The 27,381-nt window shown below is 45.0% G+C and overlaps 1 protein-coding gene across 1 annotated transcript in view; it reads right to left on the minus strand.

Moving 5' to 3' along the window:
- The window catches only part of LOC128885426 (serine/threonine-protein kinase 17B-like), an 82,256-nt gene that overhangs the window by 25,475 nt on the left and 29,400 nt on the right, over positions 1–27,381 (minus strand). The gene's annotated exons all lie outside the window — the stretch shown is intronic.

The raw sequence follows: 27,381 nt of genomic DNA on the forward strand, positions 1-27,381 counted from the left end.
CGAATTACGAAACGAATAAAACGCAGAAGGTTCCCCTATCAACGAGATTAATTCAGCACCCGATAAGATTAACACAATCACGCGAAGTAACATCGCGCGTCGAAACGCATATGCAACCTTAATTTCGCGCGTTCACGCGAATCCGCGTGGCACGTGAAATATGGGCCTCGGCTAATTACGCCGAACGCATGGAACTCGCTCGCTTCAATTTTCCACTCGGTGAATAACAAATGATCTACATTGCTGGCCGCGCTCGCGAACGATCCACCGCGACGATCCTCGGATACGGAGCGCGGCGCGTTGTAATCCGATGATCTAAACAGCCTCTAGAAAGCGAAGTTGCCGCGGCCAATGCTCCTCGCCGTAGCGACGCTTCTCGAGCTGAAATCGCAAGAACAACGGTGAAAGCACCCGACGGCGTCGATCGTGGCTCGTTTCTTTTTTCACCGCATTCCTCCTTTAACGAACTCGATCCACCACCCTAACCCTCCATTACGTACAACGACAATGATTGCCGAAAATGTTTGACGTTACAAAAGAAGGATAAAGGGGGAGTGAAGGGATCGGCGTGCAGGCGTCGCTGCATGCATCATTAGAGAGTATTGTTTGGACCATGGCGCCCCGTGGAGTCCATCAAGGAACGACGTTCAAGTCTCCCTCGACTTGTCCACGGTCAGGATTTTTTTCTTAATTATTCAAATAACGACGAACCATCTCTCCGAACAATTTTTGTTATTCATCTGGTACTAGGTACTAGTACTTCTTTTTATTTGACGTCTTCATGAATGACAAATTAACCCATACACGAACCCAAATGAAATTCCCATAACGTTCGTGGAATCGTAATATGTTACGTATAATTTGGCACTAGAAGGGTTGAACATTACTGGATACTTGATAAAGTGCGTCGTCGCGTTCAGGGTGTGCGGAACGATCGTTTCCCAGCGGAAAGACACCGTCACCCGTCGCTTTAATTGCCAATGACCGTAAAATTGTCGACCAACCGCGTCGATTTTGCCGTGGGGAAAGTTTTACGCGCGGCATGAGATCATCGATGCAATTATCGGTGGCATTAGCCTGGATTGGACAGCTAGCTCGCGGAGTGATAAAGTTTGCGCCGTTTCGCGTACGCTCGACTTACTTTGGGATTTTTGTAGCCTGGTCGGGTTACGCTTCCAACGTTCTAGGTATATAGACGCGGACACTTTTCAACGGATAAACTGGTTGCAGGACCAGCGTCGCGGAACAGCTTACTCGGCGTACCGCGGAATCGAGCTTCGAGCACCGTCCCCGGTTCGGCTCGTCTAGGTATGTAGGTTGGCGAATGCCAATACCGAGCCAACGATCGCGGGCAGACTCCATCGGACAAACTTGTTATCTGCGTTCTAATTACGGACTGTCACTGTGCCAGACCGAGTTGACGTTTCGTTCGTGCACAAAGGGGAGATACGAGCTGTCTTCGACCCTAGGGAGCTTTACACCGAGCACCAGCTGCCAGAACCGAAGAAACCTCTTCGATAAGCGTGGGTAATTTGGTCTCGAATCTCTTTTGTTTTCAACTTTGTCATTTTCGTACGCGTTTTCGTTCCATTCTGTCGATTATTATTATGTTTGTGTAGTGGTCGGATCGGATGGTCTCTGTTTTTGTTTAAGATGACTCTTAGAAATCTGTTTCGATGTTTGGAAGTCTCACTAGTGGTAAAGAGGCGTCACCACACGTTTATGTAGTTTAAAGACCATTAAAAAATTGTCCTTTCGAAACCATGTCGTAGACCAATTGTCGTTGGTTAATCCGCTACTCGAGAACGATTTAAAGAATGTGTTGGCATCGATGCTAACATTGCACAAACGAAGAAACCTCGAAGCCTTCCGTAGCATACGAAGATAGTATTCCATTATATTTTCCAGAAGCTTCTCGAAGCAAATAAAAATCAAGCAAGCGGGACGAATCAGATTAATGGCGTTGCACTGAAAAGCCAGAATTGGTTCCGAGACGAAGACAAGAGTAACAACGATATATTTTCCGTTTTTTTTTTTTTTGTTTTTTTTTTCTTGACCCATGCGGCGTGTCGTCGTTTAAACGAGGGACATTTTGCACGACTCATAGGCCGAGTCGTCGACGTCGAATGGGTTCCTCCGTTCGTGGGATAAAGGATGGTCCCTTTCGCAGCACGCTTAATAAACCTTCGCCGACAACTGCCACGTCCAACAGAAGCCGATGGAAGCCACGGGAAGAGGACCATTCCGAATAAACGATCGCTTCGTCGAACGGAGTAACGAGATTGCGCGTTCTGGAGTGGAAAAGGCGATCGTCTTCGGGGAACGGACGATCGCGATAATTGGGGGTTATTTGGACTTTCGTTTACTCGAGGGTTCTAATCTCCGGGGCAAGTCGCGGCGGCGACATCGCGGATCGCATCGCGATAATAACACCCGTTGCAGTCGTTGTCGTCGTAATATCGAATTTACAGTTGCACCATTAGACGACGCGAGATTGCGAACGCTCGTTCCGCGAACGTTTCTTGTCCCTAGATCATCTCGGAGATTTTCTGCTCGGAACGATTCAATTACCGAGTCACATTCCTGCAACCTTGCGACGCGACCTTTGGCTGACGCTACATTTGCCTGAACAACAATCGGAATCAATGTTCTTTGGTTTACTTATCGAACGGGATAATAAAACAAAAAAAAAAAAAAATGACGCGTAATGTAGTATCACGCGCTCTTCCCTAGCCCAAGAATTTCACGTGGGTTTGACTACGCGAACAGAATACGTGTTTTCTAGCAACGGGAAAGTTCGTGTCACGAAATGCCGAATTACATTTCCGCGAAGGAGACAAAATTACGATTCGAAAGGCAATTTCGTGGTAGAATCAGCGAGCAGAGAGACAGAGCCGAGCACGAATCGGACGTAATATCGCGCCGGGGTTGCCCAAGACGCTCGCTTGCATCGCATTTCCAAGACAAATTAGGCTCGAAGGTGGATGCGATTTGTTCGTCGAGCGCCGCGATCTTTACGAGAATCGTGCATACGCGCGGTAACAACAACAGAGCGTGGGAGTTCGACCTGGGCTCGACCAGGGAAATCGAGATCACGTGCATAGCAATGCACCAACGCGACGCGAGCCGGGCGCGCACCAGGCCTGGCCTGGGCTGCGTTCACTTCCGCGACTTCTGAACTTGTTTCCTAGCATTTGCGTCGATTACGTAAACGAGTGCACGTTTTTCCCTTCGATAGAGATCGCATGTCGGCCGTAGAGCCGATCGAAAGCTTTCATTGTAACGTCCTGCGGGCCGTGCCTCTTTTACGGAGCCGTGTGTCTTGTTTGAAGTAACGATCTTAAAACCAGTTCGACGGATCGCGGCGAACGTGGCACAGGCTGTTCAACAGACGACGTTTAGACGGTATAATCGTTCGCAAGTGTACGAATAACGTGAAATTTCTATGTTCCGCTACTATTTTTTTTCATGTAGATTATTTTATTTATAGACACATTCGTCGCGGACTTTTTTAATTTTACACTTAAATATATGATCTATGATTTTTTTTTTTTTTAACAAAAACTGCGACATTTTCACGAAGTCGTGAAAGTAGACAATTTTTAGAGTTTTACTATGTATTGAAAAATATTTTGTCATAACGGCAAGTACAAATGGTACGATATCATTCAAAGCCTTTACGAAACGGAGCACCGCGTACATACGATACCCGTTCGTATTTATACGCTACACCCTCTGTAGCGCAAATCTACTAAATCCGTATTTTTACGTGACCCACAGTGCCGGACCGCGAGAAACGTACAAGCACGTTTTCCGCGTACAATGTGTTAAATTCCGAGAGGTCCTGGAGCCATTCGCGCGATGACGAGGACGTTCCCGCGAACGAAGCGCAAGAAATCAAAATGGTACATTTCGTCCCCGCGAGGCAGCACCTGCGAGCCGTGCGTTCGTTACGCTAGCGAACAAATTCTCCATAATGGCGAGGTAGCAGCTGCATGGCAGCCAACAGGTGGCACGATAAATCGAGGCCAGGCCGAAATTTATGCACGACCGTTACCACGGACCACGTTCCTAATTTATCAACCGTCGAAGCGTCGAAGGTTCAACAGCGTGGCGCAGAAAGGGTCATTTCTGACCCATGGGTGGGATCCTTCATCTTCGGTTCCAAGAATACTCTCTTCCATCAGAATTTTCCAGCCAACGCACTAGAATTCCATTATTATCGATCTTCGGAACATTCGAAACGATACAGACTTTCGAAACAATTTTCTTCCGCGATTATTGAATATGAACAATTAGCGAACGTATCGTCAACTTTTATTTTAAGTAAAAAATCTAAGGAACCTATTCGCGGCAGTCCTATCAACTCTACGAGAGTCAACGGAATGAACGACGAAGAAAATCAGTCGCCTCTCGGTGGTCGGTCGAGTCGTCGCGTAAAACGCAATAGCGACTGCGAGTCGCCTCTCGGGTGCAAAGGGTTAATAGACGCTTCCTCTCGGCCGCTCTACGATTCGCGGAGGAAGGACGGCAGAAACTTTCGCGCTGCTCGTCACGGGACTGCCGTGACGTTAATAGGGTCAGCGCGAGAGAATCGCTCGGGCGAGATTAATGTCCGAGTTCTGTGCGTCGATAAGGTCTCGAGACGCGGTGAATTTTAAGTAGCCATCGAGTCCGAGTCCTGAGCACGGCTACGAGGTATCGAAGAAAACGAGGACTGACGCGAGGAGTCTAACGAGAAGTCTCCGTTGCGCTCGTCGCGATATCCGAGCTCCGATTTCTCCGCGAAAATGCAAAGTGCTTGGACACGCTCGTTCGAGGTTAATTACGTGGGCGCGTTGAGTCCTCTTCTCCAATGGGAAACTTAGTTCCATCTAAACGGTTCGTGGATATCTAGGCTTGTTCATCCATTCGCTCGTTTACTTCGTATTTCATAATAATAATAATAATAATAATCATAATAATAAATAATATTGTAAGAGCCTCTATGAAAAATAAGGCAACGCACACCTCAATTTTTAAGCAATCTAAACAAAAAAAAAAAGTAACATGTTTATTATTAGATTGCCTCTATATCTTTTTAGTACTGGCGGGAATTTTAAATCAAACACTGGACATTTTTATAATAATTTCGAGTGTAAGACGCATCTGAATTTTGGAGGCAATTTTTCAAAGAAAAAAGTTCGCGTTACCGTCGGGTCCTTTCGTTTGACTCTTTATTCGTGTGTGCGACTTTGGATCGTTTGCAAGACACCTGGACGTCGAACGTTGCCGAAAAGCTAGCAAACGACCCTCGGCGACGGCGTCAGCTGACACAAGAAGTTGACGCGCAATTATGCGCCCGATGCCATTAGATTTACAGCAGTTCCTCGCGATTATTTAACGACCGGCAGCTTCGGCGAGAACGAAGGACGAATCCTGCCGGCGAACGAATGGTTTTTTGCGACGTTAAAGTCGTTAGACGGTAAGCGAGAGATTTGCTGAAATAGCCAGGTGGTAAGAAGGCCTCTTCGAGGAGGGTCCCAATCGTGGGGAGCGCGTTAAAGCGACGCGTTCGCAGTTCCACTAGCACGTTTCCGAGAAGGAAACGATAGAACGGAATTGTACATCGCGGGGGAAGAGAGAATAGTTGCGACGAGGAAATCGGAGCGGCCGAGGAGTTTCGATTGGTTTGAAGGCCCGTCTGGTACCGCAAGACGGACATTCAATTTTCCGCCCCAGGAGACAAGCTTTGAGGCACGGTCCCTCGACCATGCCTCGATCGATGGCGTCTCTCGTCTCGTTTCTTTGTTTTCCAGAAGCCAATCGCATCACGCAAAGCACCGTGGCTCGAATCTATCGACGCTTTCAGATGTAGTATCATTTTTACTTTGCGTCCATGTCAGTTAGTTCGAAGAAAATACGCCGAACAGCGAATCGCCCGTGAAATTGATGAAATTCTAATGAATTATTTTTAGACCGACGAGTTTCTAATTGCTTCTAGATAAAAACTAAGAATTTAGAGAACGATAAGTAACGGGACTACTTGTAGTCACTTTGTGGACCGTACACCGACCGAATTAATTTTTGAAAAACGAACACAGCACGAGATATACAATATGAAAAATTGTACACGATAAGCAAGATTTATTAATTCTTCTGCGAACCTTCTAGTTTCACTTGTAAAAAAATTATATTTTATTATTCTCCATCGTGTGATATCTTTCGCGTGGTTTCTTTTAAAGGTTACTTTCATGAAGTGTTATCGTTTTTCTGAAGCTTCCTGTAGCACATGAAATTGAGAGCACGACCCACAGTTAGCAAACGTGCTATTCCAAACTCTAGATTGATTCCGGACACAGAGGATTCCTTTGGCACGAATGACTTTAAACTTGGTAGAGACGAAAATTAGAGGAAACTTCTCAGGAATTATGTCGTGGGACCGACTTTCGTCGGTCCATTCGTACGCAGTTTTGCGGCCGCCCAGCGTTTAACGTTTAACGACACGACAATACTTTCACTATGTTTGTTTCTCTGAAGCAGCGGCAGGTAGTTATTATTTCTTCGCGGAGTCGCTCGCGTCCACGCGAACCTTAAAGCGTAGTTAGGACTCGGCTCCCGTCGATTACGATAAAAAAAAAGAACACGTAAGTGGCCTAGCCGTGGTTATAATAATCTGTGTAGAACAATTTAATTACTAAACACATATTTTTTAAGAATCACCCAACAAGCCGATTAGCACTCATCGATACTTTTCAATTGTACAAAATGCAGTCCCTTTTCACAAAAGAACCAATAGGAAACGAATAATTTCGTATACGTTCTCTGTTCGATAGAGATCGTGTAAATTATACGATCAAATTATGACTCGCGCTGAAAGAATAAAAATTTCATTGGATATAAATGAACATCGCGTGTAAGCGAGATCGCTTCCTTGTAGATTTATCCGTTATTTATTGTTCGAATAAAATTCGGCCAAACTCTGGTTCTAACCGAGACTGAACGCGGTAGTGCCACGAACGCCATAGAAAGTATACACTTTCACCGCGGCGTCTCTCGCGCACGATTCGCGCGACGTGCGTCGAGGCGTCTTGTTCGAGTTTGCATCCGTAACGCGACGAGGCGAATGCTATGGAGGTCGCTATAGCAGAAGTAAAAGATTTCGACCGCTCAAGGCCATTTCCTCTTCCACGGAGCGCATCGGCACGGCCCCGCCTTCGCGGTTTAGTCGCGCCTCGATCACTTGTCACCTGTACACCTTGACAACTCAAAAACGGTACCTGGGGGGCCGTGGTACGAGCATAGAATAAATTGCATGCACAATATCGGACGATGGGACGGAGAGTCGCATAACTATCGGATGACGATCAGATGCTATTTTATTCAATGTTGGACAGTCATTGGCTTGTGATTACTTCTACTTCCTGTAATGTCAGCTCGCCATTGTCGCATTAATCGATAATAATCAAAGGAGGAAACCACGGTTATTTTCTACGATCATACATGAATCGTTTAAAAACGAAAGATATTTATGCAAATTCATGTATTCACGGATACAGAAACAGAATTGAAATTTAAGTGAAAGTACGTATTATTTTCTAATACCGCGTGACGTGTATATTATTGTTGACATTTTATGTTATTCTTATATTTGTGTACATTTACGATCGCAATGCTCTTGTTATTTAAGAAACATACGATGTTAAAATGAGACAGCGTACTTGTACGTTAAAATCGATTTCCAGATTATATAGCAGAGGAAATATCCACCTAAACATCGTCCCTCAAGAGGTAAACAAAAAGAAGCAATCATCAACGGTGTTGAACCTATCGATAATTTAACAAAAAATCTAAAAGTTAACGTGCATCAAGTCACGAAAGGGTTAAAAAGCGAATTTCACACTCGAGTGCGTCTTCTTGTAAATGAGAGAGAAGAGGCAGGAGGTTCCCCGCCACAGTGATCTTTCTTAACCTGTCAAGCTGTACATATGTCATAAACACGTCAACGCATTTTAAGGATGTTTTAAAGACGGATACCCCGACACCTCATCGCTATCCGAAGGTTTATAGCTGAGTCAAAGGCTGAATAGGTCCCTGACGTAAGCCATGCATCCTCATCGACGAGCACTAAACGACGGTCAGCGACTTACAGTTTCGCAATTATCGGATGTCGGATGACATTGTTTAGGAAACACGACGTCATCGTTCGAGCCATCCATTAGCATCCCGAACTATGTACTAAACAAGAGTTCGAAATACTGGCAAAGTGAATTATTTACAGTCAGTTCCATAAATATTCACACTCTCTCTATACCTATTAAAGAAATTTGTCTAAATTAAATGGTAGGTTTGACGTTTCCAAATGTATATTTATACGTAAATATCTTTATGTATTTATAAATACATATAAGTATATGTTCATTCATATACATATTTATAACAAAAAATTCGTTTGGCAAGATCGCAAAACTACTATTCAATTTAATCAAACTTCTTCAATAGACACGAAGGGTAGAATATTTATGAGTTTGACTGTATGTCCACCTTTCTTCGACAACAGTAATAATCGTTACCTCTCCTTCTTCTCTCTCTCTCTCTCTCTCGCTCGCGCACCTGGACTTACAACACACCAAAGAAAAAAGCAATTCTAACAAACACACGATTTGCCGCCTCGAAAGAAAGTATCCTCGTCCGTATCCCGGCAATCCACGAGGATGTGCTTCGGATCCTCTACTTTCTCTTCTTTTCTACCTCCATCGAGGTATCGAAGAGGCAACGGAATAAAGCGGTCAGCGGGGTGGTCCAACGACGGCGTTGGTCGAGCAACGCACGTTGCGCCCGCCACGGTGGGCTTGTACGGTGTCCTCGGAGCAGCTTGGTTCGAGTTGGACGTCGCAGCGCGGACGTTTCGGTGGTCGAGCGTCTAAACGGAAAGGTGGCAGGCTCTTCCCACGGCCGAGGATCAACCGCAAAGCTCGGAATGGCGTGTTACTTAAAACTACCGAGCGTAGTCCCATTAAAACTGTATACGTAGCTCGGTGCAAGATCAACGACCCAGGGTCAAGAGGAGAGGTAGGCGAGCCGAGTAGAGCGTTAAGTGCTCGTTGCCCTCTGGTGTAGCGTGGCGGATCAGGAAATCGGTGCTAACACCGGGATCGGAGTCTACGTCGTGCAACACAACCTTGCGGATCCGTCGTCCTTTAAGGCATCCATTAGCTTCCTAACTGCTAAACACACCGGTCGATCCGACGACCCTTTGGCTTGTACCGAGTCGACCAGTCCACGAGGAGTCGAACCTTCTTCCACCTCCTTTCTCGGGTGCTTCACGTTTTTTTCTCGTTCTTTTTTTTTTTTTTTTTTGTTTTTCTTACTCTTCCGTCTTCTTCTACCGCTTCTCCTGTTTCGCCCTCTTCCTTCGCCTCCTTGGCTCCTTCCTGCAAACTCCTCGTTCGGTTACCGACGTTCGAGGGTCATCGACATCTCCGGCTGGAGACATTGTACGCAACGAGTTATGCTCGGTTACGAGTCTGGCCACGCACCTTGCGCAGGATAATATCACTCGTTGCACGCGTCTTTCCATTCTCGTTCGTTTTTCCCGTCGAAACTGTTTCCCTGCTACCGTTCAACGTGCGCAGCTGATCTATTAGGTTCTCCACGATAGTCATTTCGATGGTCCTCCACTCAGCTGCTCCCTTGGGGAGTGTTTATACATATGCACCCCCGCTCAGAAGTATGTGGACACTTCGTCAATTGAAATTAATATTCGGTCGTCCTAAAAATTCGTACCATTTGTATTTCTCCTAGTCAAATTAATATGTGAATATTATCTCATTTATTTTGTATTATTTCGCCACAAATATTTTTGATAATATTACATACATACATATATACGTACTTTCACTATAAAACATTTAATACGTTTAACATACGTAAACATTTAAATGTAAATAGGGTTAATTCTTGGGAATGGGATGCTGTCCTTTTCAGTCGTGGTCTATCGTAGAGGACATTTCGCTCGAATTGAAGAGTTATTCTAAAAATTTCGGTAAGAGTTCGTCGATAATTAAGCGACTTTAGAAAGAAGTCCAAAATTGCCGTCGTTCTCTATCGTTACGCGTAATCCACAGCAGCTTGGGTCTGAAATCGTTGGCATTGCGCATCTGCCTTCGTTTCGCGAACTGCGAATTCGTCCAGGTGTCCCAGCAACGTTGGGATGTCGAATCGGATCTGGGGTTCGGTGGAAAAAACATCCAGTCGCCCCTGGAGAGGAGACGGTTGCGTAACGTTGTGTAATCGACTAACGAGCTGCGAACGCAACTGGAACGAATTTCACCGCGTTGGTAACGCTGGCCAGTCCCAGTAGTTGCACAATAGGGGATTTGCATTCGAGAGAGCACCGATGCAGCCAAGACGGTGGACGTCGCGGCCGGTGCACCTACTTACCCGCCGTGCGTCTAGGTATCCGCTAATTTCTTTAATTACGAACCGAGCCCCGAGCGTAATTAATGGCGATCAGAGGCACCGAGTCGTTCCCATTCGGTTTCCGTGTTACCTGGGCCCCCGTAAATGAGATAAACTCAAGCCGTCGCGTGGCATCGAGAGTGCTCCTTCGAGAATTAAGTGGTTCGCGTGGAATCGAGTGCCTTTCGAGAGCCTTTCGACCGCGAAAGACCCGCCAACCAGGAAGGACTGTAAAAATATCTGCGGCCGGTTAAGTGCGACATTTTACGAGCGGTCTCGCGTGTTTCGTACGCGACACACAATTATCTCGAGCGAAGGATGAAACATCCTCTCGGCGAGATGCCTCGTTCCGTAGTAAAAGGTTAAGCCTCGCGTGGGAAAGTTTTTGTTCCACCGGGCTGACAGCCGTGTTCCCGTAGCGAACGAAACTTCCCTGGAATTTAGAGGAATCCTAACCTCGTCCGAAAACTGTGATTATAAAGTCCCCGTGTGTACGTTTTCGCGATTACTTTACATGGACATAACGACGGGATAGACGGTTAACATGGAAAAATGCCCAAGTCTCGGAAACGTTCATTTTCAGCGATAAAATGGAATTACGTAGCAGAGTTTAATGAGTGTTAACCCTTTGCACATGTATATCCCTTTAACCCTTAGAAGTCTCATTTTCCAAATGAAATTTAAGAAAATATCGATATATTTATTATTCGAATAATTTCGACAGCTGACGTTTACTTTTTTTGACTTTTGTTCAAAAGAACATCATGCAATGGTAACATACATACGGTGAAATATTAAAAACAAACCAATTGCAAATGCAACAAACCAATTACAATTCGATTGAAAAGTACGGTGTCTTTTTGAAACTTAGATCGCCGGGTGATATTTTAAATGGCAGCGGAGAGACTCGCGACGCGATACTCATCGTATTTCTCTCGGTCCATCCTGGACAGCCGCAAGCCGTATCAAGTGCGTGGTATTGCGTAACGCGTGTACGCGTCGAAGCCGACCGAGCACAATGGCGTTAACGAGCGGCAATCGACGGAAAGGCTGCGAACGTGTCCGCTTCGTTCGCAATAACGCCTTTCCGTTGGACACCGCGACCCGAGTCGTCGTTTCTTCGATGACTATGCCTTCGTCGAGTAGACGAATGCCCCCTGCTACGATCGGGGAGGTCGTGATCGGAGACACAATTCTTATCTGACACCCCGTATGTCGAACAGTACGCAAAGTCGAATTTAACGAGTGTTTCCAGAAGTGGGAGCATCCGTGGGTGAAGGTTACGGTCTTCGAGGTACTTCGAAATTCATTTCATAATATTCGTATTATCGTCGGATAATTTTGTGACAGGTCTCGTACAATATCGAACGCGGTTGAAGATCTGGCCAACCTTGCCTCATTCCCAATAATTTTTTAATTGTACCGCGTGAAATGCACTCGCGACGATTCGCACGAAAGAGAAGTCATCCAGAGAGGAAAAGAGAAGAATCCAACGGCGGCAGAATGGTAATTTTCTTAAGCGAGCTTTGTTTCCCGTACGTCGCAGTCCCTGACCCTTGGCCTCGGTCTTCTTCCAGCTTTCGATTCTTCACGGATGTCAACCGGCGAACAAAGGAGCACCAGGACGAGCTCTTAAGCAGGCATTTGGATTCCATGCTTCGTTCAGGGTCGCACGGAGAGGAATTCAGCTAGGGTAATGTCTCCAGAGCGCGTCCAGCTTCAGCCAGTGCTCGAAAAACCCCGCGAAACCGCGATCCAGCGCGACGTCAGCCATAATTCCGCGCGCAAAAATTCATTTCGCCGCTCGAGCATCCCGTGCCGCGGAACTTTTGTCATTTTTGCGCGGATCGACTGCATTCCCGCAGACCGCTTCGAATCGTTTCATTCGAAACCTCGTGCGGTCGACCGCCGCAGACATTTTTATCCACCGTTCCGAGGATGATTATTATTGCGACATTGGATACCGCGATTTACACACCGCGGCTGGCTGATTCATTAGGTGCAGAAATCGCTTCTGCGCCTTTACGTCCTTTTTATAGATCTAGTTTAAACAGAAACGTAGGCAACGTGACTATCGTAATTGTTGCGGCTATTGCGTCTTAAAGCTGGTGATATTCTCCACGTTTACGATGATCGTTAATTGTTCGACGATTAACTATCGTGATAACTTGTAATCGTAATAAATGATACTTGTGAAGATCAATGATCTTTATAATTGGTGGTCGTGATACTTTAAATAATTAATTACCGATGACGGTGTTTTCGAAAAGTGTAATTTCATGGCGAGGACGGATCCGAAATCTGCGAGCATAAATTGAAATTGGCGTGCATGGAAAGCGATGGCCGCACGAAAGGGTTAAATTAATCGCGTAAACGGGTGGCGGACGCTGGGAAGCTGTTCGAAGACTCGCATTATCGTGGCGATCGACGTTTCCTCCGTGACCGTTCGCGGATGATGCATCGTCTCGTGTCGAGGGTTCGTGTATCGAGAATTTCGTCGATTTTCTCAGGCGAAGGTTGGCTCTCTCTCTCTCGTGGTAGCGGTACCGGCCGAGATCAAAGGTCACCGAGGGTCTGCCAATTATATGGTCGATAGTCAAAAGGCGGCTGACCAAATGCATCGCGAACGGCTACCGCTTACTGCAATTCGCGAGCTCCCTTCGTACGTTCTCCCAGGAGGCTTTTTATCGAGGAAGGAGCGCGCCGCGAAACTTTCACGCGATTCTTCGAGTGGCCTTTATGGTTGCTAGAGAACGAACGGGTATGATATTTAACCTCCTCCGAGAACGGTTACAAAACGAACCGTTCGTATTTCCCGCGGCGTCATCCTGCTTTTATCCCTTTGGCGTTGCTTGTCAAGCATATCTTTTTTTGGTATTTTTTTTTTTTTTTTTTTTTTTTTTAATGTTACATTTATTACTACCGCGCTGAAAAATATACTATGTAAAATAAAACACGAAGCAACAACGTTATTTTAAATGACCAAGATGAAAAGAAACTAGACTTATTGATATAGAATTTTATGAAAATTATTTTAATTAAATGTACAATGTTTCATTTGAGATTAGTTTTATATACTCGGAGTTTCGATCGTATAAACGACATTTCGTACGCGCCAACCTAATATAGAAAGAGCAACTGCTTGATTATACAACACTGTTGAAAATAACAACGCGCGTATTTCAGTCGAAGCATTGCTTCCCCTAGTCCATTCAGGCACAGAAGTCGTGGGATGGTTTTCCCGTTAGGCTAATAAGTCAATAAATGAATAAATTTCCACGCAACGACCGAAACAGTTGCGGTTGTAATTTCCGGGAGTAGTTAGGGAGAGTCCGGAGACTTTGATCTCAGCATCGCGGAGTCGGGTCTCGTCCCGAGGCGCCTGCTTTATTTTCGCCAGACATCAAAGACGAATCAGTTTGGTTTATTCGCGACCGTCGAAGATTTGAAGGGAACCGAACTGGCCGGTCCGCATCGACCATATCTCAGGGCTTGACAGGAGGAAGTCGCCGAGCGGTCGAGGTGAACGATTGTCGGATCGACTCGGTCCACCTCCTTCTCTCGATTCTTGCCCTTTCGCGGGGAACCATCTTTCCGTTTCCTACAGGTCCGTCTAGCGTTCATCTGCTCTTTTCTTTGGCAGTTGTTGAACGTTTAGCCTCGAGACTGAACCAGAACCGATCGAAAATTAACGGAGCTGAGCAAAACCGAGTAAAGCTGAGTAAAACTGTATAAAGCTGAGCGTGCTTGAAAATAGTAGAGAAAAACTGAGCAAGAGAGAACAAAACTCGGAAAAACAAAGCAAAACCGAGTAAGACCGTCTCGATAGATTCATCCACGAATACCCATAAAAATGCATAAAATTGCTACGCGATGCGATGGAGCGAAGGGGAGTTACGAAAGAACGACGGTCGAGAAATCGACGGGGAGGCCGAGAGGATCGGTTTTGATACCGTTTCTTCGATGGTCCCGATTTAGCCACGGTACGACGTAAAACGCCAATAAGAGGATACTTTGGTCGCTGTCGGGATTAATGCTCGTCACGGCCGAACGCAGGGACGGGCGTCGACTTCCAAATTTCGCGAGGAGCAAAAAAAAAACCGGGCGAAGGAAGAAGAAGGCGCGCGTTGATCCAGCGAAACCGGGCGAGAAGGAGGAAGCCCCCGGCCAAAGAAGAGAGGAGGACACCCTTGGCGTCCTTCGTCGACCGCCACAGTTTGCTGACCCGGTTCGAAAAGAGCAAAAATCGATGTCGGCCCCGGGAAGGACGGGACGAAGGGGCCCCGATACCAAAATCGACGGACCGGTTGACGAGTACCGCGAAACCCCCCCCGAGCTCCTTCGACTATCGACTTATCAACGCTCGAGAAACTCGACGTGTTCGTTCGGTTTTATTTCCTACGATAAAATGCATCAACGTTGCGATGTCAAAGAGCGATCTCCAAACTTTTCGGCAAGCGAGATCATGAAAAAGAGAGCATTCCTGAGGCCAGAACGGTTGGACAAAACGTTTCGAACGTGTTTGCTTTGGTCAGTTTAAAATTATGTTCTCTTTACCTATATAATTTTTTGTATACTGAATATAAAGTAGACGTGCAAGACTATCGCATCAACGAACAAATAAATTGTACTTAATTCTTAATAAATTCTAATAAAATCTTCAGGCGTGTTCACTTTGGTAAGTTCGAGATCAAGTTCTTTTTACCTATGTAATTTTCTGTATACCGAATACAAAGTATCAATTAATGATATCTAATCAAATCGAAGACGTGCAAGACTATCTCATCAGCGAACAAATAAATTGTATTTAATAATTCGAGTTGTTTCGTAAGAGAATATTAAATTCATATGAATGAGTGAATATTGCTGTTTCATGTTAGTATATGTATACTACTCTGTCACCACCGAACCAGTAGTTTTCTAATGCTACCATGAAATTGATTCAGAAATCATTCTGTTGATCGCGCAGGTTAAATTTAATCTGTCACGTGAATCTTATTTTGTCTTTCGAGAACGATTTACATCTTTATAAAACAGATACAGACTCGTACATAACTCGCGCAGTATTCGCGAGTTATACAAATATAAAACAGCAAATGCGTCAAAGGTTTTTGTCTTCTTCAGCCAAAAGGATATTCCAATTATTTCGACTTTTGTTCGTTACGAATTCGGAGCCTACACTTTTCGTCAGTTCCACAATTTATTTTTACCATGTGCCATTAGAGGTGAAACGAGAGATTACTCGACGCGTGTAAAGGATTACCGTGTAACGCAAGCCTGTGCTCCATTCGCGACAAACGTCTGCGTGCTCGTGACAATCGGAGAGAATTTCCATGAATATCGTAACTATCGACGGCCACAGTCGATGAATCATAATTAACCGAGGAAGATGTTGCGCGAAATCAAGGTGTGTCGTGCGTCCCTCCCGCATGAAAACCAAATCAAGTCGCGTGAGTCACGAGCGTGTACCACGCATCGAGGTCTCTCGATGTGTGGCGGCCATCGCGAAACGTGGGCGACCGAAAGGAAGCATCCTTCGTAAAGGTTGCTGCCTCCGCTCTACGCAGTCGATGGCGTTATAGATCAAGAATTATGACGATATTCATGTATCAACCCTTTCAGTCTAAAATTTAAAAATTACCGACAAGGATTAACATTAGTCACATAGCGACTTGTGAAGTGCGTCCATACGCATCTTTTGACCGTTAAAAGAAAATGAATCTTTAAGTTGTATCAAATTTCAATTAATTACTTTTTCTATTTAGACATAAGTGTTCTCTTAAAATAAATGTTCCAAAGTGAGACAGTTCTTTACGCTGTCCCTTTCCACCGCACACAAAAAAATTTTCTACGATATGCACGCAATTTTCAACGAACAATTATTCGTTGTAGATATTTATGAGGTTTCTAAATAGTTTTAGTGTGCGTTTCTTTTTTTTATACGGTCCCTATCTACCGCGCAAGAACAGGTTCGACTCTAAATTGCTCGAAACGACTACGAAACACGCGATTCGCAATTCTGTGTAGATAATACAGCTACGTCGAAACCAGAGACGACGATCGAAGCCGGTTTCGCGTTGCGCAAACGGCACGATTTTAAAAATCGTTCCTCTCTTGTTTTCGAAACGATGTGGACCGAGCGTATCCGAAGGTTTCGTGTATTCAACGGCCTCGCGGTGATACCGTTGCCAGAAATCGGTGACTAATAATATAAATTGACACCCACCGGAATTGCGTCACGGACCCGAAGGAAAAACACGCGGAACGAGGGGATGGGGGAAGGAGAGAAAACTCGTTTGTAACCTTTCACTCGGTGCCACGTAGCGAGGGAGATAATCTCGAAGCAATCTCGCGACGCCTTCCGCGCAACGATAAGGTATTATCAGCGGCGGCTAATCGTTGGTACTTTCTCACAATGGGGTACCCTGTCGCGGTATCTCCGGCAAATAAGTCCGAGCGATACGTACCTGGAACAAACGCGGAAAGGTTCACCGTCGGTTCGCCGTAACGCGAATGTCGCGAAAATTCACGCGAAAACGATGCACGCGTAATATTGGTACGATTGGCGAAACGCGACTCGCGTTTTCTCTTTCGACTGATAAGTAAACCGGCGAGCGGATTACCGTCTCGAGTGCATCGAACTTGGTAGCCGTGCGTCGCATGCAAATGAATCCGGAGAGGAGAAGAACTCGCTGGTGCTACCGAGACGATGCTTCGCTTTTTGTGCTTTATTCGCTGCCGCTCGTTATCTTTGAAACGGTACAGTTTATGAATTAACTGAATTAAGCATGTTTCGAAAGGGTCTCTTGTTTGTTCATAATAAAATACGCGATGGAGGAAACTCGTATATTCGTTAGATCGTATTTCTTTTTATTTTATGTATGAGAGGTTTCGTCAGAGGTCCTTTGGATATTGATTTTTAATAAAAAAATACGCCTGTTGGCGTAGCCTTGGTGATCGTTCAATGGACGTTATTGTTAACGTTCAAATTGTTTAAATCGTTGCAGAAAATCCAATTTAATCTATAACACTTGTCTATCATCGGAAAAACAAAGTCCCGAGACACGTTATAAAAGACAATGTGATCCTATAAATATAAAAGTATCCTCTTCGAACCGTTTATTCTCTATCAACATGTAACAACATATAACAACTTTCGAACTAATCCAAATAATCACAACATAAGAAGCCATTACTTTCGTAAATTCCTATTCGCGAAGAAAAGTAATAGCGGACTCTGACGACAAATTATACACCTAACAACGAACTTCCACCGATCTATGTATCTCTGAGCGTGGAGATACATAGCGTAAAGAAGTATTCTGTGCTAATTAATTTCGTCACGTTTTCGTCACGTTTTCGTCCCGGTTCAAAGCGGCGTCTCTGTTAAATCCTTGGCAAGAGGGATAGATTCTCGCGAGAAGAGAGTGCCGGTTATCCTCGACACGTTGCGATGACGCCGCGTACGTGTAGGAAGGAGCTATCGAAAATCTCAAATCCCACTAACCTCGTTGGCGAGCTACCAAGGCGATGGTGCACGCCTTCGGTACGGATTTCTTTACGGCCCGCTGGGAATTTATTTCTTCTTTACGTGCGACGGATATATATTCGCGATAGCAGTCGCCGCAGGTAGCGAGAGAAACGCGACGAGAGCTCGTACCCCAGGTGTCCCTCGAGTCGAGACGCTACACTATACCCCGCGACGATACATTCGTTCCGAGAAAACTACACCCTCTTGCATTTTCCTTCTTGGAAGACAGAAATGACAGGATCCTAGTCGAGTGGTTCCGAGCCGAATGGATCGAAACTGACGACGGTTGATACCGCGCGAATTTATAACAACGATTAACCGATACAGGACATTGTAACTTGCTTTGCGAGTGACTTAAAAAAACGTGCCTTAAAGAATTAATCATCAGCGACAACGTATTCTATTTAAAAATAATCTCTATAAAGGGATTCTAATTGGATTAAATAAAAATAAAAAATTACCTGCTAGCAACTTGTAGCTAAGTAATCTGTTGTAATGACGTTTGGTTTACATGAATGTTTAGACATCGAAGAAGATAATCACATGACACAGATCCAAATTTTGTACGTTATATTTGTATTACGAGACACGGTAGATCGCCCTCTATTTGGCGCAAACGCGCCAATGAATCTTCACGAAAAACAAGAATTTTTCCAACATTTCAATTTCATACACAAACGTATACAGAAATTCAAATAATTTCATCGAACCGTTTGTTCACAATAAACGAGCAAATAAGACCTTACTTGAGTCTCCTCCGGTTCCGAAACCGAGGAAATCGGCTCGGTTCCGTGTCGATGGTCTGGAGAACCCCGTGGTGGAATAGCATCGAGGGGGCATCGATCGCTGACTAGCCGGGAGTGGTAATCGTTCGCGTTAAACAGATGCTAGAAACTCGGTCGTGTGACGTAACGGTCGCTTTGCTCGAGACTAACGATTATTACCTTCCCTCCTTATAGCCGTCGTTGCTCGTCGTGGTCGTCGCCAGCGAAAGCAACCGACCACGTAAAATTGTGACGAGCGCTAAAGCGTGTCGCAATTACTCGGACGACGGTTCGCCGGCGGATCCGCGCCGGCCGCTTTACAATTTTCTTTATTGTTCTAAACACGAACGCGGCCGTATTCCAGGCACGCACGTACGCGGACCAGCGCTGCACGAGTACGTAACAACACGCTTGCCCGCGTCAACAACGGGGGAATCCGTGCCTCCGGGAATCGTTTCTGGTCGCTCACCGAGGTACGTGTCGCTAGCAAAAAGATCGACGTCGAACGGAAGAAATTGCTTGTATTCTGGGTTTTGCTCTATTTTTACTCTCTTGGAGAATCTTTTTTTACTGTCGAAAATTGGAAATATTGCGGTGGCACCTCCTGTCCTCGATGTTAACTTAGCTATACAGGGCGTCACAAAAATGTTGGAGGTCCTTGAAAAGAGGGGGTTATTTGAAACAAGTTTTTCCTTAGCGAAAATGTTATCCGAGGCTTCGTTATTGACAAATAACGACTAATCGGAACGCGAGTATGCCGGTGGAGTGGCCACAGTACGAGCTAGACAGGCCGCAATAGCTTAGGCTCGCACTAGACAGCCACAGTAGCATAGGCTACGCGCTCGACGGTCGCGCTTGGATTGCTCGGCGTTTATTTGTTAATACCTCTTTAACGAAGCCTCGGACAACATTTTCGCTAACGAAAAAGTTGTTTCAAATCACCCGAACCACCCCTTTCAAGGACCTCCAACATTTTTGGAATACACCGAGGACAATGCTATCTTACAATTCAGGAACTAATCATCAGCTTCTAATTACTGAACTATGAAAATTCTATCGCAATCATTTGTACCGATTTCTTTGGACCTCTCTCACTACCCTGAATAGTCCCGTTATTTATTTACTTATTAACTAACAAGTAACTAACAAGTAAGTAAAACTTTGGTATACGCTGACGTAACGGACACCACGGATACGTCAATAAAAAATAAAAATTTGCAGTCGAAACGTAACGATAGTACTAGGTTTCGAGAACTGCCAACAATTACAGTTTCCTACACTCGTTGAGAAATCCCGCTTGTGCAAATAACTTCAATCATAGAGAAAGTAGTCACGTTCTAGACTATATTTCATCATTTTATTAACCAGCAAGGGGGTTAACGACGACAGAGCCGCCGCAGCGAGACGGGACACGTTCACACGCGAATTCGCGCTGATCGTCAGCACGCCGGGACGCCGCGTCGAAGATCTAGGTTATCGCGGATTGCTCAACCGCACCCGCGGTGTTATCCAAGTAATAATTTGTTCGCAGGGAGCTGGCAATTTCGCCGCTTTCGACTCGATATCGCTGGAAGCCTTTTCACCGTCAGATAAAATGAACTGCAGCGCGACTCCGTGGTTCGGCAAAAATATCGCCACGACGATGGCACTGACCTAACGCTAGCGTACCATTTATGTGTTACTAACGATCGAAACAACGAAATACATTAATCAGTTTTAGATATTTTTAGCGTATCTTTTGTATCGTTTTGCCGAGACTATTTTTACTCTTGGTTATAAAACAAAATGACGAAAATCATTTTATTTTATACGCTTCACGTATCTACAACATCGATATTTCGAAACATATTTTGGTATTTTCGTCTCCGCCCGAAAGATACAAATTTGTGATGTTCAGCTTCGAAGTTTTATTGTTTTGGTCAGTGCACGGTATTAGAAACGTAAATATTCAAAAAAGGTGTTTCGAGTGGATTTAAGATTAAAGGATGATTATACAGAAATGTCATCGTACGCGATACCATAAGCGAGAACCGTTCATAAGTTAAAAAAAAAAAAAAAACAGTTCGGGTTGCGCAAGAGGAAAGGTGCGTTTCGATTTGCTTTTCGTTTTCCGACGGATCGAGTCGGAGATGTGAGAAGCGGCTTTTTCACACGTCCCCGTTGGCCGGCGTTCGATGGGAAACCAGGATGGGGTTAGCCTTCTTGAGGACGCTCTATTCTTGGAAGCTGGATCTACCGTCCGTTAGCCTCCTTCCCCGATGATTCCGCTGATAGCTGACCGCGCGGGCGCCACGTTCCCCGCATCGCCGTTTCAATTTATTGCTGTAACTCGACTTTAATTGCCTTCCGATCATCCGCGTGTTTTCATCGCGAATCGGCTCCGAGTGGCTAGTTAATAGTATAATTCCCTGGAGCGATGTTTCCTCTGCCGTGATTAAATGCTGTCCGCGATGAGAAAACGCGGCTCGCTCGGATCGCGATGAAAGAAACTCAGAACCCGCCTATCGGAAGCATCGAATCGAGGGTTTCGAGGAACGGGAGTCGACGATCCTAACGGACGATCGCGATCGCTCGGAGAAGCACGCAACCGGTGTATATGGATCTACGATTCGAGTTTCGAACGCTTTCGGCACGAACCACCCTTAAAATTCTAACGTAGGTGGAAATGTTACAAAATTAATGGAAGCGCGACGATGACAAATAGACGATTTTTATATGGCGAACCGCCATCGAGCAATTAAAACGGACACCATATAAATTCGACGGGGACAAGAAATGCGATCAAGGCTTCGTTTTTCGTTTTCTCTCGATGGTCTGCGACCAGGCCGTTCGCTTCCTCGTAACCGAGACGCCCACGCGTCTCGTCGGCGATCGATACGTCTTTCTCAAATTTTAATAGCCGCCGTAAATCACGAGCACGTCGGTGAGCCATGTTCGTACGGAAAACTCGTCAAGACTCCCTCCGGATTTGCGCCCTTCGGTTCAGTTTATTTGCTCATTCGTTACTTTACCTCGACTGCGAATCGTATTCACCTTGTATCACACAATCAAGTTAAATTGCAACACGTTTGCAAAGTTTCAACGTTACCGGTTTTTAACCGTTTCGAGAACGAGAGGAAAGAATAAAGAATTGAATATTTCTGATTGCAGCGTTTCCGTCTTAAACGCAGTCGAGTTAAATTGCAACACGTTTGCAAAGTTTCAACGTTACCGGTTTTTAACCGTTTCGAGAACGAGAGGAAAGAATAAAGAATTGAATATTTCTAATTGCAGCGTTTCCGTCTTAAACGTTGAAATGTTTGTATCGCGATGATTCACGCGATAGATGGAGCCAATCTAAATGAATGATCTTCTCGATTCTTATCTGTTGGATTAACGGTTCAACTGAAGTCTTGCACTTCATCAAAGCAGATTTGTGTTCCTTGTCGGGCCATGAATGAAGAAAATAATAATCTTTGGTTTAGCAACATACGAAAAATAGGGAAACCCTTACTTTTCGTCCAGAAGTACCGGACCAGTAAATTAACAATTTTTTATCATAATATTAAATGTACCGGCGTTCGTTCGTAATAAAAAAGACAAAAGTAAATAATTAAGAAGTTTCGCAACCTACTTACGATATTCAAGGATTAATGCGGACGCGATACTAGGCGTTATCGGCTCAGACACGGACGGGGACAAATGCAACGGCGGCCATTACGCTCGTACTGACGTTATCGCGGCGTTCAACGTTACGCACGACAAGGAAGTGCCGTTGCTTAATCGATAATGCATTGTATTCTTCCCACAAACACAAGCAATACATATAAGTTCGAAATTACAGTCTGTTTGTATATTTAAGAACATAATTGCGCCTAAGCTCTCGTCTCTATGCAACGGTCTCATTATAAGCGAGCAGTATCAACTCGTATCTGGACGTTTCGTAGATACGGATTTAGTAACTGACGACTTCTATTGGAGTTATTGTATAAACATTACATTTTGATATGCAAATCGAAAGCTTAGTATCGGTAGTTTGTTAGATATTGCTAGATTGTTACCTAGTAATGGCTAGCACCTTGTTAGTTAATCAACGATACGCTATTAATCACTGGACATTTATACTCTCTTACTCATCTAGCTTGTAACTAATTTTTTTTTGTCATTTATTCGAATCGTTGTTCAATATCTTTTATAAATAGCGATTGGATCGTTACAATCGTATATAATTGTCTCCTAGGAATGTTTAAGAGACGTTTTAAAATCTGCGATTAACGCAAAAAGATAGACAACCTGGCAACGAAACCATCGTTCTCATGAAACATGTTTTAAAGGTTCTTAAAAGACAAATAAAAGCGTGATTCGTTGTTGAATTAAATAAATTAGACACAGAATGGCATTTAAGGAATAAATTTGTAACGCGTGACAGATAGAACGACGTTTATCCTTCGTTGGATATTTGAAATTTGTGTCTAGGTAGCAATAAGCTCAACGAAAGCTGGAGATGTACGAAGACGGTCTCGCGAGCGTCGATGCGGCAAAGGGACCGCATCCGGCGCAAGGCGGGACCTTGCATCCGGCCTGAAAACGGATGAGACCTGGCATTCAAGTGCAAATCGTTTCGCAGCATTGTACTCGAGACCCCGAGACCGCGCTAATGGCAAAGTCGTTCTTAGCAACCGCCGCTGTCCGTAAAGCTTCGAAGGAATAGGGTGGAAACGACGACTCATCCCGAGAAAAAACAACTTAGCGTACTTTGCAGAGCAGATCTGTCGTCGAAAACAATTAACCCCTGAGGAGTACTTTCTATTTCCCGACACGTCATCGAATAACACGTCATCAGAGCGTTAAAGCAATCGAAGCTCGCGATATGAGAACAATCATTTCTGACTTAATATCTCTATTTAACTGGGTGTCTATGGGACTGGGTCAATTTTGACCCATACTATTTTAAATCAACGTTTATTTATCGATGAAACCGCGTCCTCCGATGTTTCATCTAAACCTTCTTTATACATGGTTCAATTTGATGGTAACACAGCTTGCATTTTCTATTAGCAATTTAACAAATATCATTTTATGTATATTTATTTGAAATGGGTCGCTGTAGGAATACTTCTTACACTGACTCGTACCTTTACCGTAAAAACACTTGCGATTTATATGGTTATCTACTCTTTATGTGCGATTTAATTTGGTTTCGCCAACAACTCCAATTTAACCATCGATGAACTGTTAAATTAAAGTTCCAATACAATCGTGTTCCCAACCTACGTATCACATTCTGTGCACACAAAATTATACCCTCGAGAATCCACTATCTTCGTTTAAATCGTGTCTTATTGTAAATCGTGTAACTTTTGTTTACGATCCAGGGCTACGTAACTCCACGTGTATTATACGATCACTCCGTGAAATAAGTAAACAAATTGCCCACGAGAATGCGACGCGACAGGTAGTTGCATTTCGTTCGAATGAATTATGCATACAGTTTCGATTACGTTAAAGCTTGCGCGTGCGACGGCACGGCTTTTCGAGCGGGGCCCGACGTAACGAGACAAATTTTCTTTCTATTACGAGATTAAGCGTAATGGCAGGCCACGCGGGGAGGCCGCACCGCTGTAAGAGCATCAAAATAATAAGCGGACCGGCTCGATTCTTCTTCCGTGGTATACGAGGCTTAATTGGAATACTCTCGTTACATTATTGCGCCGAGGTCCGGCTCGGTTTAATCTCGCCATCTTCCTAGCAAAATATTTACATAATGCCAGCAATTGACCGTTCGATCGAGACCCCCGATGCGCAGCTTATAATTTGCGTCGACTGCACCGAGAAATCGCCCGAAGCCGTTCGAAGCGGAACGCGCGCCTAGACAAACGAAGGCGTGCCGCTACCAGCGACCAATTGTTTGCGTTACGCCTTTAGGACTCTCGATATCACGCATTTTCTCGGGAACCACCTGAATTGTCCACTCCGGTCGACTGTTTCCCCAAAAATCAACAAACCATCCCAACCTTTCGCGTTACAATGAAGTAACGAACGAGCGTTTAACGAATGTTGATAACAACAGGAATAATAACAGAAAAACAACGCTGGAATTTTACCGTTTATCCTTCGCAGAGCCCTCGATCGCTTTTCATGCGCCGCTAATGAATGCGGCCGAGCCAGGCCAGGATCGATCAACGTCGATCGTCCGTGGCGTGGATTACGCGCACGATCGATGCATCCGAATCGATTTGCAGTAATTCAATTGGCGCGGTGGTAGCGGCCGAGGCTAGGTCGCTTGTTCGTTCGGTTGGAAACAGCGGGAGGAAAGAGAAAGATGATAAAAAATAAAGAACGAAATGACGAAAGGGAGAAAGAAGATGGGAGTAAGGCGAAGCAAGGGCGAGCGCCGAACCTGCCGAGGAATAGCTTCACGCATGCTTCCCACGTGACTCAGCCGGTCGAGCATAGATACGCATCGTTCGCGAGCCCTCCGCGTGCAACCTGCACGCACAATGCGTGGCGAACGTCGACGTTTCAACGGACGCGGTCCGCGACCGCCTCGTGACTCAGCCGAGCCAAGCCACTAACCTTCCCTCGCGTTTTTCCGTTTCCCTTAGTTCCTCAACCTCCCGACCTTTCCATCCTCCTTCTCGGCCCGGAACAACGGCTCGGCTCTGGAAGCTTCTCCGCAACGCGGTTTGACGAAACCGCGCAAGACGCAGAACCCTGATTTACCGGACAAGAAAGAGTCGTAAGAGACATCTAGGTAGACTAGATACAGTACAACGATCTTCGAGTTGCGCTACGACTTTTGTCCACCAATTTCTTCACAATGTTATCGACTCCAATTTTTAACCGACTTCGAAAAAGGAGGAGGTTACTCAATTCGACATGTATGTTTTTTTTTTTTTGCGAATATGTGTCGTTACTCCGTTCTTAAACGAAGACGCGACTGAGCAAGGGAGCTGCCTGTTCTTCCAATCGTCAAAGGACTATTAAAACGAAACCCTAATGAGGAAACGAGAAAAATCTTGCGTTTCGTCGGAGAGCTATTATTTACATAAATGATGAATAAATAAACACCGTTGCGATATTTTTTGTCGGTAATTAATTATCATGTTAACGATCGCGAGGATTTCAATGGCCTTGAGGTATGCCAGAGGAGGGAAGGTCACAAGTTACCCTCAACGTATAATTACGAGTCGCTCGCGAGACTATCTTTGAGATTATACGCATTAGAGGCTAAGAGGAATGTAATTGGTTATTTTTAGTTATTATAAGAGTTAAAATTGCGTACTCGTCGTCGGAGCTCATTTAAATTTCTACATCGTAATAATCGAGTAACTATAAACATCGTTATTCAGCGTATCGAGTAGATTTAACCGTGGTACGAACCGTTGTTAAATAAGGTCCTAATATTTAATATGCATAACGTCTCGCTGGTGCTTAACCTGAATTCGAGTACGCACACCTAATGATAACATCCTCAAATTTGCTCCTTGGCCTACAAAGTTCAGAATATTTATTATCCGAGTATTTTCGAGGCAAATTTGGCAGGCACTGGTGCAGGGAAGTGGAATAAATATTAATCGAAGAAAGAAGAGAAACTTCAAAGCACGTGCTAAAGCATGATCCGCTAGATGAACAAACTAGCTAAATAATAAAGAAATATTGGTTAATCTTTTCGGTGCTTTCCGCGAGTATACTCGTCAAATTATTTTGTTCTTGTCGTGCTCAAGACGAGTTACCTCGTTAATTTATCAACTCGTTAACAATAAGCTCGCGCGATTTAACTCGTCTTGAGCACGACAAGAACAAAATAATTTGCCGAGTACGCTCGCGCAGAGCACCGAAAGGTATTAGGAAAGAAAAAGTGAGTAATAATGTACCCAAGGAAACATTAATATGTAAAATAGATATCTACCGAGTCGCAGTCCCTCCAGACTAAGAATGAGTAATTACTGTTACTATTGCCCGCTTCCGTTGCATTTACCACGGCTGATAGTCACGTTTCCCCGCGATATGGATGCGAAATACAGGAGGAATGCGCCACGCACTGACCAACCTTTCCAGGAAGCGATTCGACGGTTACATGCAGGACGGTGGCCCGCGTCGACGAGGGAAACGGTAGACGCGGTGACGTAACCCGCAAGGTGTCCCGGTCGCATCGGTTCGCGAATCGGAATTACGAAACAAAAGTCGCGTACCTTTCTCTCGCGCGCACGGTTTTCATCCTCTCGTGAGTCACGTCGCGAACCGCGAACCGTCGAGGTTCAGCTGACGTACCCGTCCGTGTGATTCAACGTCGCTTGGGCCTGGTCGAAATTCCTCGACGCAGTCCCGCCGCGTGCCTTCGTTCGCCTCTGCATACAAAGGGTCCACGGTGCCCGTGAGAACCGACCGATCCCGTGAAACCCGCGATTCTTCGTGGAAGACGTAGGTTCGTAACGAGACGAAGATAATTCGTCGACGGTGTTAAGATGCTGTAGATTATTAATTATTTGACACAAATGGTATTTCACAAGAGAGTATAAATAAATTGTTCGTCGCATGTCGATTTCGTTCTGATAACATAGAGAAGGTATTTGTTGATAAGAATGTGGATCAATTCCTCGTGTAAAAAGGAATTGAGAAGTCCTGTGTTGGAAATGTACCGTGGTGTGATTCCTGGCGCACGCC

Source organism: Hylaeus anthracinus, unplaced genomic scaffold, assembly GCF_026225885.1.
Source record: "Hylaeus anthracinus isolate JK02 unplaced genomic scaffold, UHH_iyHylAnth1.0_haploid 0, whole genome shotgun sequence".
NCBI lineage: Eukaryota > Metazoa > Arthropoda > Insecta > Hymenoptera > Colletidae > Hylaeus > Hylaeus anthracinus.